General features: G+C 33.2%; 1 protein-coding gene across 1 annotated transcript in view; it reads left to right on the top strand.

Moving 5' to 3' along the window:
* LOC134545117 (uncharacterized) overlaps nucleotides 1-10,874 on the top strand; it is a 29,512-nt gene extending 18,638 nt beyond the window's left edge. Inside the window, exons 2-6 of the mRNA XM_063388551.1 lie at nucleotides 964-1,082; nucleotides 6,709-6,984; nucleotides 7,931-8,067; nucleotides 8,177-8,380; nucleotides 8,492-10,874. The gene's annotated coding sequence lies outside the window, so the exon portion shown is untranslated. The remainder of the gene's footprint in view (nucleotides 1-963; nucleotides 1,083-6,708; nucleotides 6,985-7,930; nucleotides 8,068-8,176; nucleotides 8,381-8,491) is intronic.
* Nucleotides 10,875-15,403: the final 4,529 nt, after the last annotated feature.

The raw sequence follows: 15,403 nt of genomic DNA, 5'->3' as shown, positions 1-15,403 counted from the left end.
TCCCACAAGCAAAACATATTAAATGTAAGGGCATGTACACAGATACTAACCTAACATAACCTATCCTCAACCAACATAATGTAACCTAACCCAACCCAAATGAGGTTTATTTACATGAAATTAGGTTTGGTAAATTTTGGTTAGGTTAGGAAACATAATTGTCAATAATTAGAATGCATTTTAAAAAACTTGAGTAGAAATTCAACTCTACGTAGGTTTTTGTCATGACTTTTTGTTAACACCTGTAACAATAAAATGATACAGCATTTGAATATTTGAAAATATGTGTGTATAATAAATACCTATAGTTGGTTATAAATTTCTTTGCAGTACCATAGCACTTCAAATTTCAAGAATACTTCTCAGTTATATTTCATAGGTTCATTAAATATTTTTGTAGTGCAATGTATTGTTAGACAAATGGTATTTACAATGTACAAACTGCTGTTGTAAATTATAGATTTTAATGGCCTCAATGGAAAAATAAGTAATGTACCACTACGGATAATATTGAAGGTTGTACCAAATCCCAACTGACGGTTCAAAGCAATACATTAAGGATAAAATCTGCTGCCAACGTATAATATTATTAATTTTGCGATAATTTCCTTTCCTTTTCATTCTCCGTTGTTACTTTAAACTTTGTTCTGTTTTGTACTCTGTGGCTGTGAGGCTGTAGCCTATTTGTAATGCACTATTTTCCTCACACATGTTTTCTCCGGTGAAGAATTTTTTCATACCTTTTAGTGTAGAATATTTTTGCTCTGTGTGTCTTAAAAAGCTACAGAAACAGTTTTAGCAGATTATGAGTAAAATGACAAAAATATATTAGCATGTACTTTACATATCCGGCAATTCTTCAACAGAATTTACAATGTTTGACAATACCATAATCATGAAGTATACTTTCTTACATTAGGCATGATTTTTCTTTATCTGAAGGCAGTTTCTTAAACTTTACAGGCCTCCACATCACGTAGTCTTCCATTTTGAAAGAAATTAGAGAGAATGAGTTGGACTTGGTGGGAGGTGAATCAACTCTCTGCAAGTTGTTGAAGTCTATGAACTTTACATGGAAGAAGGTGAATGGTCGACGATTTCTTTTGCATAGGACAGATGTTGTGATTCAAAAAAGAGATTTTTTGAGAACCTACCATGAATTGAAGGCGACGGGTGCAAAATTTGTTACGTTGTATGTTTTTTGCCCGGCTAACCACACATAGAAACGTAACAATACAAAACAAACAATGTTCCTGAGGTTCTGCTTTATTTGGAAATAAAAGAGTTTATTAAATTATCTTTGTTTATTTCTTTAAAAAAAATGTTTTTTCTCATCGTTACATGGCTTCAATACACAATTTTACAAATGAATTTAATTAGAAAAACTTAGTTACTTGTACAGTTTTTGTCTTTACTTATTTAAATTTTAACGACGTCTTTGAATTTTGATAGGATGAGGTCCAAATACATACCATACCAGACATTTTTCTGTTGATGGTCGTTGAGTCTTGTCGCTCACAAAAAAATAGAATTTATTACTGTCCCTTGGTTAGCGATGTAACTCAAGGTACGGTCGCGCACTGACCGAAGTCCCGCGAAGTTGGGCCGTTGCCGACGCCTAGGGCCTAAATTTCTAATACATTATTCCGAAGAAAAAAAATGAACTTAGTTTAAAAAATTACGGCCTGGCCCCAGCCCCTAGGCGTTAAATTGTCCCTTAGTGCAACTCCATAATATTGTGCGAGTTGCCGACGACGCGACCGGACTGGACGACAATCGAGCGACAACTGAGTTGGTAGACGAGATTACCTCCCTTGTATAGGTGAAGACAAGGGAAGCAATCCCGTGGGCCAACCGACCAATCACAGTACAGCATTCATCAACATGCCCAAATAAGGAATTTCGGCCGAGCGCATCACACCACGCCAGGACTCGCCCTGATTGGCTGGCTAGTGGTAGCCTCCAGAGACCCTTCCAGACGGTCGCTACAGCTGTGCGTACAACGTGACGCGTAAATCCCAAACACGCATTTACAAAGTGAAAAATAGCTTTCTGGCGCCAGTGTGTCGCGCCTGTCCGCTCTTCCTTCTGTACTTTCCAGACTATTCTCAAAATATTACACTAGCAATATCCAATAGAATATAAAATTACCCAAAAAATTCAAATACAATGTTAAAAATTTAGTAAACAAAGTTGAAATTCATATAAAAACTTTTGTTTAAAAATGATGTCCTGTAAAATTATAATATATACTGCTTTAATTACTGACATTAATTATCAAATGTCAACATTAATTATTATGAACTAGAGTTAACCCTCAAATTAATAATTAAGTATCTCAAGGAAATAAGTATTTTAAGGCTTTCCATGAAATTTAACCAAAGTAATTAATAACAATTCTTAACATATCTGACCTGTTTTCTATATCAACAAAAAAAAAAATATCCTTCACCTCAAATTTATTCTTAATATTCTTATGACCCATTTTGCAATGCTACATAACCCCCCCTACTTTTTGATTGAATTTGCAAAATTAAATCAAAAAGTACAAAAGTGTAAATTGTTGAAACAAAAGAAATAACATACCATAACAAAAGTGTAAACAAATGTAACAAATTAACATCAACATTAGAAATGCAAATCTTAACACAATAATAGCAAACCATGACTTTTCATATTATAAATCCTTAAAACAAATTTACAAAATTATAACCCAAACATTGAAAAATTAATATAAAACATTTGTTTATATATAAATTCAAAAAACTGTTTCTTAAATATTGCAATATTAATTCCTTGTCAAAAAGCCAAAAATTTGAAAACATCTCTCTTACTACAAAGTGTCAACAATTCTTCACAAACGGTTATCTCCCTCTCATCAGTGCAAAATACAAATAACTTTGAAACTGGTTTCTCTACAAGCTTCAAGCAGACACCCCCTGGTCAACGAAGAATCCTCAATAACAGCAAAAAACTCTGAATAACTTACTTAAACTCCAGGAATTACGTCTCCATGACTACCTCAACGACGATGAATAAACACAAAAACTTCAACATCTTCAAAAACTTACACCTCGGCAGAAACCTCGACGACGACAACAAATCTTCAACTCCAGGAATTACGTCTCCACGACCACCTTAACCGACGACAAATACAAAAACTTCAACTTCGACGACGACAAATAACCTCTAAACAAATTATTTCCTTTAAAATCCCTTAAAAACCGCTGTTACTCTAATTCTCTGCTGCTTATGATAAACTCCTCAAATCCCATGAAATAACCACTTTGACCCACAAATCCACCAATATCTCCACTCTTCATATCTGCACCAACAAAACATTGACAACATTATCACTTCAAAACTGTTGACACAAAATTTTCCTATATTTCATCCCAAAGAAACAACTTCTAATGTTACCCTGTCCATTCCCTCTAATATTACTCAGCTTTTCCTCTACTAATCTTTCAAAAATATGCAAAATGTTCACTATAGTTCACTAGTCCAACATGATAAAATTCTTGATGACCTTAATTTGTTTACAAAATCAACATAAAAATACTTTAAACATTGCACAGCTGATTGTTCATAATAATGTTTCATTGAATTATTCTAAAAAAAAATACATACCCAACTGGCAAATATATAATTTTTTTTTTTTTTTTAAATGTTTTCCATTCATTCTTCTTATGTATTGTCCATTGCAATGTAACACCATCCAATTTAGTAATAAACAATCCTACCTGTTGCTCATCCGAACCACCAAAATAGTTAACTACTTTCTCACATTTGGTTACAAATTGTATTGGAGTAGCCCCTCGATCATCCCCAAAAAATTTAGGCACTGTTTTTTCGAAAGTGTTTACTTCGTCTACAGTTAAAACTGAACTTCTAATATTACCCTGTCCATCCCCTCGAATCTTACTCAACTTTTCCTCCATTTTTTGTAAACACTCTCTACCCACATCATCCCTGAAATTCTCTAACTGGTTATTTATTTTTGAATTTTCTGTAAATATTCGTTCAACATTAGCCTCAAAATTCTCCTTGACTTCCCGAATTTTCTTTTCATTGTAATCAATATTTTGGGAATTCTCAGTTACTTTTAACTGCAAATTTGTGATATCCCCTTGATTCTTGGTTATTTTGTTTTGTATACTTTCATTATGTTGTACGAGTTCTGAAATTTTATTACTATGTTCCTGAACGGTTTTACCTGTTTGTGTTAAATTTATCTGAACTTGATTCACTGTTTTTTCACATGTGTTTAACCTAGACTGTACCTCCTCAATCTGCACTTCACAATCATTTACTTTACAGACACAGGAAGATATTTGTTCATTAAGATCATTCTTAAGTGCATTAAATCGGCTCTCAACTGTATTTGTTAGTTCTTGTCTTACTTGTATAATTTCTTGTGTAAGTTCCTGTTTAGTGGCATCTAATTTTTGTTCCATTATATACCTGAATTCAGTCTGACCTTGTGACATGTTATGCATCCCTTGTGACATGTTATCCATCATTATCATTAATTTTTCTAACATTTGATTAGACATACCTGACCCCCCCATAACCTCTACTGGACTACCATTTGCAGGCTGTTCCATATTTTCCGACTGCTCCTGCACTAATTCAATATTCAAATTAGGATCGGACATTCCTGAAGTTTCAGGAAAACCCGCAAGGTCATCCTGACTGTCTGTACTCATTTTTCTTTTGGTTTTACAATTATAAATGACCAAAAAACGTAAACAACCCTTTAAAAACACATTAAAAAAAAAACTTTAACAATGATAACCACAAATACAAAATTTAGACCATAAAAATGTAAGTTTCTGTCCAATTTAGACTTGCTGTTTCCGGCGATTCATCCCTCGTTGTCCCGCGAAGTACCGAGATGATCTATGTTGCTGGAATCGTGTCCCACGATGTTCTGCGAAGCGCTGTTCTACGATGTTCTAAAATGTAGTTCTCGTCGCATTCCTTTCCCACGATGTCCCGCGCTGGTAAACGGTGAATGCTGGCTTCTCACGCTCATTTTCGTTTGTTGATGTTTACAAGTACGACGCGAAGATCACACGATCCACTCTCGAATCACTCGTTCACAAGTTATAATTTTGCCGATGTTCCAAAAGGTATTACCATAGTTAATTTAGCCATGATTGGCTTTTACTTGATAAGTTTTTACTGTTTTTCCGAATGTTTATTTTATCATCAGGCAGTGTCTAAATTCGTGCCCCGCGGCTGGGCAGCCATGTTGTTACGTTGTATGTTTTTTGCCCGGCTAACCACACATAGAAACGTAACAATACAAAACAAACAATGTTCCTGAGGTTCTGCTTTATTTGGAAATAAAAGAGTTTATTAAATTATCTTTGTTTATTTCTTTAAAAAAAATGTTTTTTCTCATCGTTACATGGCTTCAATACACAATTTTACAAATGAATTTAATTAGAAAAACTTAGTTACTTGTACAGTTTTTGTCTTTACTTATTTAAATTTTAACGACGTCTTTGAATTTTGATAGGATGAGGTCCAAATACATACCATACCAGACATTTTTCTGTTGATGGTCGTTGAGTCTTGTCGCTCACAAAAAAATAGAATTTATTACTGTCCCTTGGTTAGCGATGTAACTCAAGGTACGGTCGCGCACTGACCGAAGTCCAGCGAAGTTGGGCCGTTGCCGACGCCTAGGGCCTAAATTTCTAATACATTATTCCGAAAAAAAAAAATGAACTTAGTTTAAAAAATTACGGCCTGGCCCCAGCCCCTAGGCGTTAAATTGTCCCTTAGTGCAACTCCATAATATTGTGCGAGTTGCCGACGACGCGACCGGACTGGACGACAATCGAGCGACAACTGAGTTGGTAGACGAGATTACCTCCCTTGTATAGGTGAAGACAAGGGAAGCAATCCCGTGGGCCAACCGACCAATCACAGTACAGCATTCATCAACATGCCCAAATAAGGAATTTCGGCCGAGCGCATCACACCACGCCAGGACTCGCCCTGATTGGCTGGCTAGTGGTAGCCTCCAGAGACCCTTCCAGACGGTCGCTACAGCTGTGCGTACAACATGACGCGTAAATCCCAAACACGCATTTACAAAGTGAAAAATAGCTTTCTGGCGCCAGAGTGTCGCGCCTGTCCGCTCTTCCTTCTGTACTTTCCAGACTATTCTCAAAATATTACACTAGCAATATCCAATAGAATATAAAATTACCCAAAAAATTCAAATACAATGTTAAAAATTTAGTAAACAAAGTTGAAATTCATATAAAAACTTTTGTTTAAAAATGATGTCCTGTAAAATTATAATATATACTGCTTTAATTACTGACATTAATTATCAAATGTCAACATTAATTATTATGAACTAGAGTTAACCCTCAAATTAATAATTAAGTATCTCAAGGAAATAAGTATTTTAAGGCTTTCCATGAAATTTAACCAAAGTAATTAATAACAATTCTTAACATATCTGAACTGTTTTCTATATCAACAAAAAAAAAAAAAATATCCTTCACCTCAAATTTATTCTTAATATTCTTATGACCCATTTTGCAATGCTACAAATTCATCTTCATTGATGAAACATGGATATTTGCGAAAGGTATTCTTCAAACTACCTAAGTAAAGAAATGTAATGCATTTATGGATGCTGGCAGGTAACAAAAGGTTAATTCTACACCTTTTTTTTTTCAGGAACAGTGGCAAAGGCATGGCAAGATGATTCTGTCGAGACAGTGAAGAGGCATACCTTAGGTGATGGGAAGAGATTCATCGTTGTCCACGCTGGAGGGGTTAATGGCTTCGTGCCGGAAGCTGGTTTGCTTTTTGTTTCAGGTCAAAAGAGTGGAGACTACCGTGGGGAGATGAACGGAGATACTTTCAAAAGTTGGATGGAGAAATTGCTGATAAGTTTGGAGGAGCCCAGTGTCATCATCATGGACAATGCTGCATATCACAGCACATTGATTGGTATAGCATTTTTGTTGAATTCACTGATAATTAGTATGTACCATATGGGGAGGGTACACAAGGGCAAGGTATCGTACACAGAGTGCAGACTTCTGACTGGGCGCCCCTGGTATCTAAATACCCTTACGGATGACATGAAATAATGACCTGCAATGAAAAAGTGGCGAAATGAGAAAAATGGAGGAAACAGTAGATCCCTGAGAAACCTCACCAGCCTAAGATATCGTCCTCCATGTTTACCACATGCGATAAATTGTTCATTGGTCCCGGATTGCCTTGGTGGGAGTCGAGTTTTCTGACCACTCGGACACAGTGGCCCGAGTATTGTCTTTGTAATATATGCCTTCTTGAACAATACCAATTGAAGAATTTTAGACATCCATAATTTGTATTTTATATGTTACAATCACTTCTTTATCCGAAAAAAATTTTTGTTGTGTTAGAAGGTTCAGTCCTGTAACCTTCTTTTAGACTTAATGATCTTTTATATTATGTTTCAATATTTTGCTTTCATTATACCTATTAAGAAACCAGTTGGCAATCAATTTATTTCTTAGCCTAAAGTCTTTTTTAACTTCGAGATCAATGTGTAACGTCAAACATTTGTTTAGAGGATGAGTTTTTTTTATCAAACATTTTATTCAGTGTTCTCCAAATTACAATTTAAAATTCTGATTAGAGGTTACCGGGTAATTTTGTGCTAGTTGTATGAACAGCAATATTTTTTGCTGGCCTTGTCACCAAAAATACTAACAGAGTTTACTGTCAATTAATTTCAACTGTTTTATACTAAAAGCATAATACCCATTGTTTTGTCAAGTTTTTACTACATATGTACCCACAGTTTGTTGCAAAGTACTGACTCTGAAGTTATGTTTTAATATTTTATCATTGCTTACCATTTTCCATATCAACTAACATTTTTTACACAACAATTAAATTACAGACCGATAAATCACCAAACTCCAAATGGAAGAAGAGTGATGTCGTTTCTTGGCTGGAACAGCATAACATCCTGTTCACTAGAACTGCTCCAGCCAAGGAACTGTTGCGGGTAGCCAAACTACACAGACCAGGAGGAAGGTAAGTATATATATTTTTTAAAAGCAGTTGTAAATTTCAACATAGTTTTGTTAATGCCTATGTATGTATTGTACATTATCAGTTACTGATCACCATTCTTATTTTGAAGGTACGTGATTGACGAGATGGTTCGTGATCATGGCCATGAGGTTCTGTGACTCCCTCCATATCATTGTCACTACAATGCCATCGAGCTTGTTTGGTCCCAGTGCAAAACTTATTTCAAAAGCCACATGGGAAGGGGCAACAAATTTGATGATGCAGCTGTCCATGAAATTTGGAGCGAAGCCCTAGACTTTGTCACTCCCGAGAGGTATTTTTTTTTTATTATTTTCCCTTATCATATATGAAAATAAAACTTGACTTAATCAAAAACAGAGATATCAGTTTTTTTTTTTACTATAAACCAAATGTTTACAATTAGGTGGGCTGCTTGTGTGGCACACGTTGAAAAGTTAATTGAGCAAGATTGGGAGCAGCAAGTCTACAAGAACATTGGTGATGTTGCTCCCTTGATAGTTCACCTGGGTGAATCAGGGGAAAGCAGCAGCGAGGATGATAACGTGGCTGGGGAAGGGCACAGCAGACACAGAACTATTGGCAGTACCACTGAGTGAGGGAATTGTAATATATGACTCTGATTAAGGCTCAATGTGAGTATAGCGAAGATCAGAGCACTAGATCGTGAGTAATGAACATGTAATAATTTATAATGAGTTTTAAGTGTTTTGTAAAGTGTCGTGTCTATGTACATTCATGTTGGGTCATAAGTGTATGTTAGTTAAAATTTCTTGTTTTTAATTACCGTATTGGTCCGAATATAAGGCGACCATTTTTACATAAACGAGAGATGCAAAAATTGGAAGTCGCCTTATTTTCGCACCCAAGACGTCGGAACCGCAAACATTAGTTCCAAGCTGAAAGCTACAGTAGAAACATTGTTTAACAAAACGTTCACAATTTTTTATATTAACTAAAACTTTGTTACCTCACACGAGGAAAAACGATAAATCCACCTAATATTGCAGTAATTCACAATTGTTTGAAGTTGAAAATTAAAATATTTGTTCTTGAGTAAAAACGTGAATGTTGAAGCATCTCAAAATGGCAACCTTTTATTTCACAATTCATATTTGTACTTTGTGTACAATCGCGTGTTAACATTTACGGTAATTTATCTTCAGATTTTTAACGGAAATATTTGTACTAAAATATCACAGTTATTTTCAGAACGATTGTTTACATTTACAAACATTTTGGATGTAATGTTTGGAAATTCACGGCTGCCAACTGTCTTTCCACAATATTTCTTTGTTGTAAAACGAACATTGCCGAACACGCACGAAGACGCCATATTAACAGGAATTTGGTACGTTGCTTCAAAAGCTATTTTAATAATCCACTCTTTATTTATGTAAAAACCTTTCATAATTATAATAGATTATTCTTTCAAATTCATAGAACAGACTCTCTCTGTCAGAGAGTAATATGGACAAATATACGCGGTCACGTAACCGAAGTTATTCTTGGCCGTATGCTTCATCATGTCAGCCATAGAGTAAGTAAAGGGAGAGGCGCCACTCCCATTATAGTAATGATCGTTTGTTTAAATTTGTAAATAAAACCCTTGCGATCATACCATTTCTTTGCAACTTGACAACGAAAAAATTACAGCCAGATACAACCTGAGAAAGGTTAAGCGCGCGATAGTTGGCACCTTTGTAGTCACCATATTTAACTTTACACGTTACATTCATTGCAATGTTCGCAAGTAATTTTATTTTATAATCCATAGTTTTCGTATATTCGTAGGTCAATGTAGGGGTTAAACTATAGAAATGAAGATGTTAAGATTGAAAGTGTACTAGGATACTGAATGATAACTTTGTTACGGTTTGTTTTAAATAAAACTGTGCTAATAACATGTTTGCCTAATTGAGTTGCACCTGTATCTGTATTTCGACGCGCAATTATATAAAAACTATGGAACGTATGTTTTAATTCCAGGAATATCATTGTAGTTTAATGCATGAAAATGTTGACCATGTTTAGTAAAAAATATAACATTATGAAATATTTTTGGTTCAAAGCACACTTAAATGTAATGTTTAATAATTTTGTTTGGTATTTTTACCTGAATTTGCAAGCAGATTGTATAGTTATGATTTACTTTTGTCATGTAAGAACAACATAAACACAGTTTTATTAAGTATGTTTATAATTTACCATGAATAAATTTTTCCACGTATTGTCATAATTTAATAAACAAACAAGAAATATTGAAACACAACATGTAAGTTAATGCTGTAAATATAGTTGTAAATAAATATGCAAATGAGACTTAACTTCATTCATTTTATTTAACTAATCGCTCGAACAATGTTCTAATAGAGTCGGTGTTAGTGAAAAGCAGTATCTATAATAAGAAATTAATGTATATCTACACTTTTAAAAAATTCTAATGCTCAATGAATAAATGTATGATGTGAAACATTTGTTTATATTCGGCCTATCTGAAACATCGTCTTTTACAACTTATTAAGTTAAGTAATTGAACTTAAATCAGGAAACATAATTAACTAAAAACAATTTATAGCATACTTAGCGGGCTTCACGTCTCGATACATCGAGGTAATTGTCAAAATGATGTGGCGTGATCTCTAAAAAGTATTGAAAACGAAAATGAGAATTCACAAAATGGGATTCGAACCAGCATCCTCCATAATGCAAAGAAAAATTTTACAGTTGTGCCATCTCGTTCTGTCAAACTAATATTTCATTAATAAATAATAAATATATGCACGTGCCTTGTTGTTGCTTTTCTTGTGGTCCCAATTCATCCCACGTTACACACATTCCTTTTCCGATCTCTTCCCAACTTTTTTCTCGCTCATTTCGGTCCATATAATTTTTGTATGCCATGTCCCAGACACAGGTATGGTCTTCGATTATCTGTATAAAACGATCAGTATCAAACATGGTCTCCTCGAGCTACGGACTACAAGCGAAACGGGACCCGCACGACTGGACAGTGTAGCCTCACCCACTGGAATGCGTGTGTTGTTGTCTCCCGTCCCTTCATCCCGGCGACGGGACGACCGACAGCATGTTCCCGGCGCTTCCCGGTACCATTGAATATATATAACTTATAGAAGTCGCGAGGGTATAGGATTTATTATTCCAATTTTCTGATCCAAAACTGTGGTAGTTGTTAGCTCCGCCGCTAGACAGCTCTTCTTTCCACAAGAGGGTACTCGTAGTTACCAGCTTCCACGCTAGAGCGCTGTAGCGTCTCTTTTTTCAAGGTCGTGCGCGTAATTCTCTGTCTCACTCTATCGAGAGGCGGTGCCTTTTGTTGAAATCCGAGCGCTTAGATACGGGCGGGCGCAACTGAAATGGAGTACGGCCCCCCAAAAAAAATGTGCGGTTAAAAGATGCCAACATCAAAAATTAAGTTTTAATTATAAGAAAACTACAGAAATTTCTTAAACGTAATAACGTAAAAAAAAATACTGACCTTCGTAGTTCAGAATTTATAAAATGTTGTGTTAACGGAGTGGCGCATTGAGTAATATGGCAAAACATAATTTGGAATAATTCTTGACAACGTTGAATGATTTTGGTAGCTATGAAACAACTATGGCTGCGATGACTGTTCAAACGCGTGCACGTGTTGTTATTGGTAACTGAAACTAATGTTATGATGTCATACTTTGTGGCTATGCAGTTTATAATTTTTTTAACATAAGATGAAGCATTTTTACATAATGTTTTGGTTGTTTCGTAATTCAAAATAAATAATCTTAAACGTTATACGGTAACGAATGACCACAAAAAAAAATCAATTTTGCCAACATAGATTTGAAAAGTTAACGATTTACTATGTTAAGTTGCTTATAAACAACGCACATTTCCCGGATCTCCTTGCTTTGAGGTTAGATACACAAGTTATGCTTGTAAAAACGATGCGCAAGTATTTTGAATACAAATATATTTTCTTTTAATAACCGAAAGGTAAATATTATTTCCATGAAATATAATACAATTCTTTAAACACAGACAACATATAAGAGCTATTTTTTGTTTATTATTCCATCTGGCGTGATAAATATTATATTTTAAAAACAGTTTGTGGATTTTTAATATAAAATAAATATTTATTTATGACATCATTTTAAGTTGTTCAAAAAATTCACTTTGGTATGAATTCAACCAAATTCATGTTATTAAGGGCAGAAAATTAGAAACTACCAAAAAAGACTATCTACATTGCTGTTTTGTGTAAATCTGTGCACGGACTTAGTAAGTGATATATTTATAATTCCTCATTTTAGCAACCCATTTTAACACAAGAGAAAAAGGATTTTATACTAAAAATTATTATGTTAAATCATTAATTAGGCAGGAAACATGTATGTATAATCTATTTAAATTTGCATTTGAACAGTGAATATTATTTTGCAATAATAAATAATTTTTTATCATCGTATGTTACGGATGAAAAGTTTGTATTTCCATCTAATCAGAAGTATTATATGACACCATTAATAAAATTGCTTTACAAATTTTTATTCACATGAAAATTATTAAAAAGTGGTTGGGAAGTTATATAAATATACAAAATCAAATCATTATACATACAATTTTATTATCTTAGTGAATTTAAATTAATTGTATCTCAGTGACTACTGCGAAGAAAAAATTCTTGCGAAAGGTTTCCTCGTAATTGAAATTCGTCAGAAAAAAATCAATCTCTCATTTTTGTTGACATTTCTGACAAGTGGTACGATGAAATTTTAGACTGGCAAATGAATGTTGTGAAGCAATAAACAAAATATCACATTCGTGAACTACAAATGTATAATTGTTTTTATTTTATAATAAAAGTGTATCTAATAACCCATGTCTTTGCTCACGTAATATCCGGGTATTGCTGATATTCTACCATTTTAAGAAAAGTATGTATTAAATTCCAAAGGTTTTTGAAGAAATATACACAAAGAACTGTCAAGTATAGAAAATATTTAATAAATAAAAATATTTTTACGACTTATTTTTAATTGATTTAGCGTAAGCCTATTTTAACTTTTATTAAAGTACCTACCTTATTTTCTATCTCCCGATTTAGTGACTTTGAGAATATATTTTACCTTGATGAAATCTTATATTTTACCTTGATGAAATCTTAACTCTTTTCCATCTGACGAAGAAGCCAATTAAAAAATAAACTAAGACTCGCGCACTTATTGTATTTTAAGACTTTGTCATCGTTTTAAATTACTGTAATTTTTTTTAGTTATAGTCATGCTTAGGATAGTAACATATTATGCCTTATTACGCATACATTTCAGTATTCATGAAATCAATGCAATTTTATTTGAAATGTAGAGCAGTTACCAAATTTCTTATCTCGCATATTGATTTTTTGGTATGGCTAGTATTACTAAAACTAAATTTTTGAATTTTGACTGATGTACTCTTTTCCCTTTTTTTGTGATTTAGAAAATATAGCAATATACGTAAACCAATTAAACCAAAATCATCCTGAATTTTTATTACCGAAAAAAGTTAAATACAAAAAATTTTAATATTGAATTTATATATATCTTGCCAATGCTGATTTAGTGGGTTCCATTTTTTTTATTTTTAAAAATAATATCTACCCCTTTTACTACTTAATATATAACGTTGAATAAGAGAAGGTTGTTTAAGGTATGTTGATTTTCCTTGCCAATATCTAAAAGTAAATTTGTTTTAATCCGAAGATTTATTTATATTTATTAAAACCACATTTACAATCTTTCGTCCCTTAAGAAAAAGAATTTCAGGATGTAGTAAAAAAATTGGTTGATTTTCCATGTTTATAAATCATAGTGCATTGTTGCATAATTTTCCTGTGAGATTTTCAATATACCACAGCTGTCTTTAGATTATATTTTATGTACATGCACAAGAAATTTCAATATAACTAAACAACTACGTAAAAAGATAATTTTAACTCACATACACACATGATCAGAGAAAACTAAGTACAATATCAATTTCAAACGTTAATTACATCATCAAATTAGAATGTAAAACTCTTCTTTCGAAGTAGGTAACTTATTACTTCCATTCATTCTTATCGATAAACATTCACCGTGCCATGTAGTGCTATTTGAGAAAATATTGTATTTAATATCTTTGATTAAGTGAATGAATGGAAATCTTTAAGAGAGTTAAGTAGACCCCACATCTTCAATGGATTATGTTCACATTTTTTATACTTACACAAAGCTGATAAATATATACAGTACTGTAAAATTGATAATACAGTCAAACTTCGTATAGTTAAAAACAAAAATTGACCCAGTAGACAAAACATATAACTATTTAAAACGAAAACTAAAACGAATGATGAAAACAATTCACTGAATACAAATAAAATATACTTCACTAGAAATAATAACACTACGAGAAAATATTACTAAATTAATTTTGTGGTACGTTAAACCTGTTAAGTGTTCTTTACGGAAGTATAATGAAAACTTTACCATCACTGGTGTGATCATGATTTGAAAAACAATGTATAGTGTTTGTTCTAGACTCTAAGAGACAAATCGCATTGAATTGCAGTTTTAAGGCTAAGATCCTTAGTTTTGCAACCTCCAAGAAAATTATTTCTCCCATGAATATCGTAGTAGATAAAAAAAATAATAAACGGCAGAATTGTAAAAAAAACTTTGAATTTTGTAAATATGATGATAAAAATTTTCTCAAAAAATTCTTTCTTATTTAATTTAAATTTTAAAAATTTCAAAACTAAATATTAGGTATATATTTAAACGGTACACGGCTGTTACTTTGCACACAACTTAAAGGAGGTACAATGAAAAATTACGCCGATTAATTTTTTTAATACAACGTACAGAATTTAAATAATCTGAGTACAAAATATTGTGATTTAACTGTCACTTGCCGCTGATGAAAGGAACGAGTTCATCAGTTTGCCGCTAGAGCTCCGATTAGTTCCGAGTTTACTCACTAGATGCCTTGAATATCGCAGGAGTTCAGGCGGGAATATTATCGCTTCGAAACGGTCAAAACACAACACGTAAGCAATAGTAAGTTATTAGCTGATATTGAATACAAGCATTTTTTTTCATTACTACAAAAAATAAGGTTCTCTGCTTGGCGAGTGATTATATTATACTAATGTCAAAAAGATGTTATCGGGAAAAAATAAATGAAGTTATTTTATACCACTAATTCACTACCCATAAAATCAAACTGCGTCGTCTTTACAACTAGTATCTCACACAAGAAATATAAAACATATTCGTGCTTCATTTTGTAT

Source organism: Bacillus rossius, unplaced genomic scaffold (assembly GCF_032445375.1).
Source record: "Bacillus rossius redtenbacheri isolate Brsri unplaced genomic scaffold, Brsri_v3 Brsri_v3_scf58, whole genome shotgun sequence".
NCBI classification, from domain to species: Eukaryota; Metazoa; Arthropoda; class Insecta; order Phasmatodea; family Bacillidae; genus Bacillus; species Bacillus rossius.
This window is presented reverse-complemented; position numbering and strand designations above follow the sequence as displayed.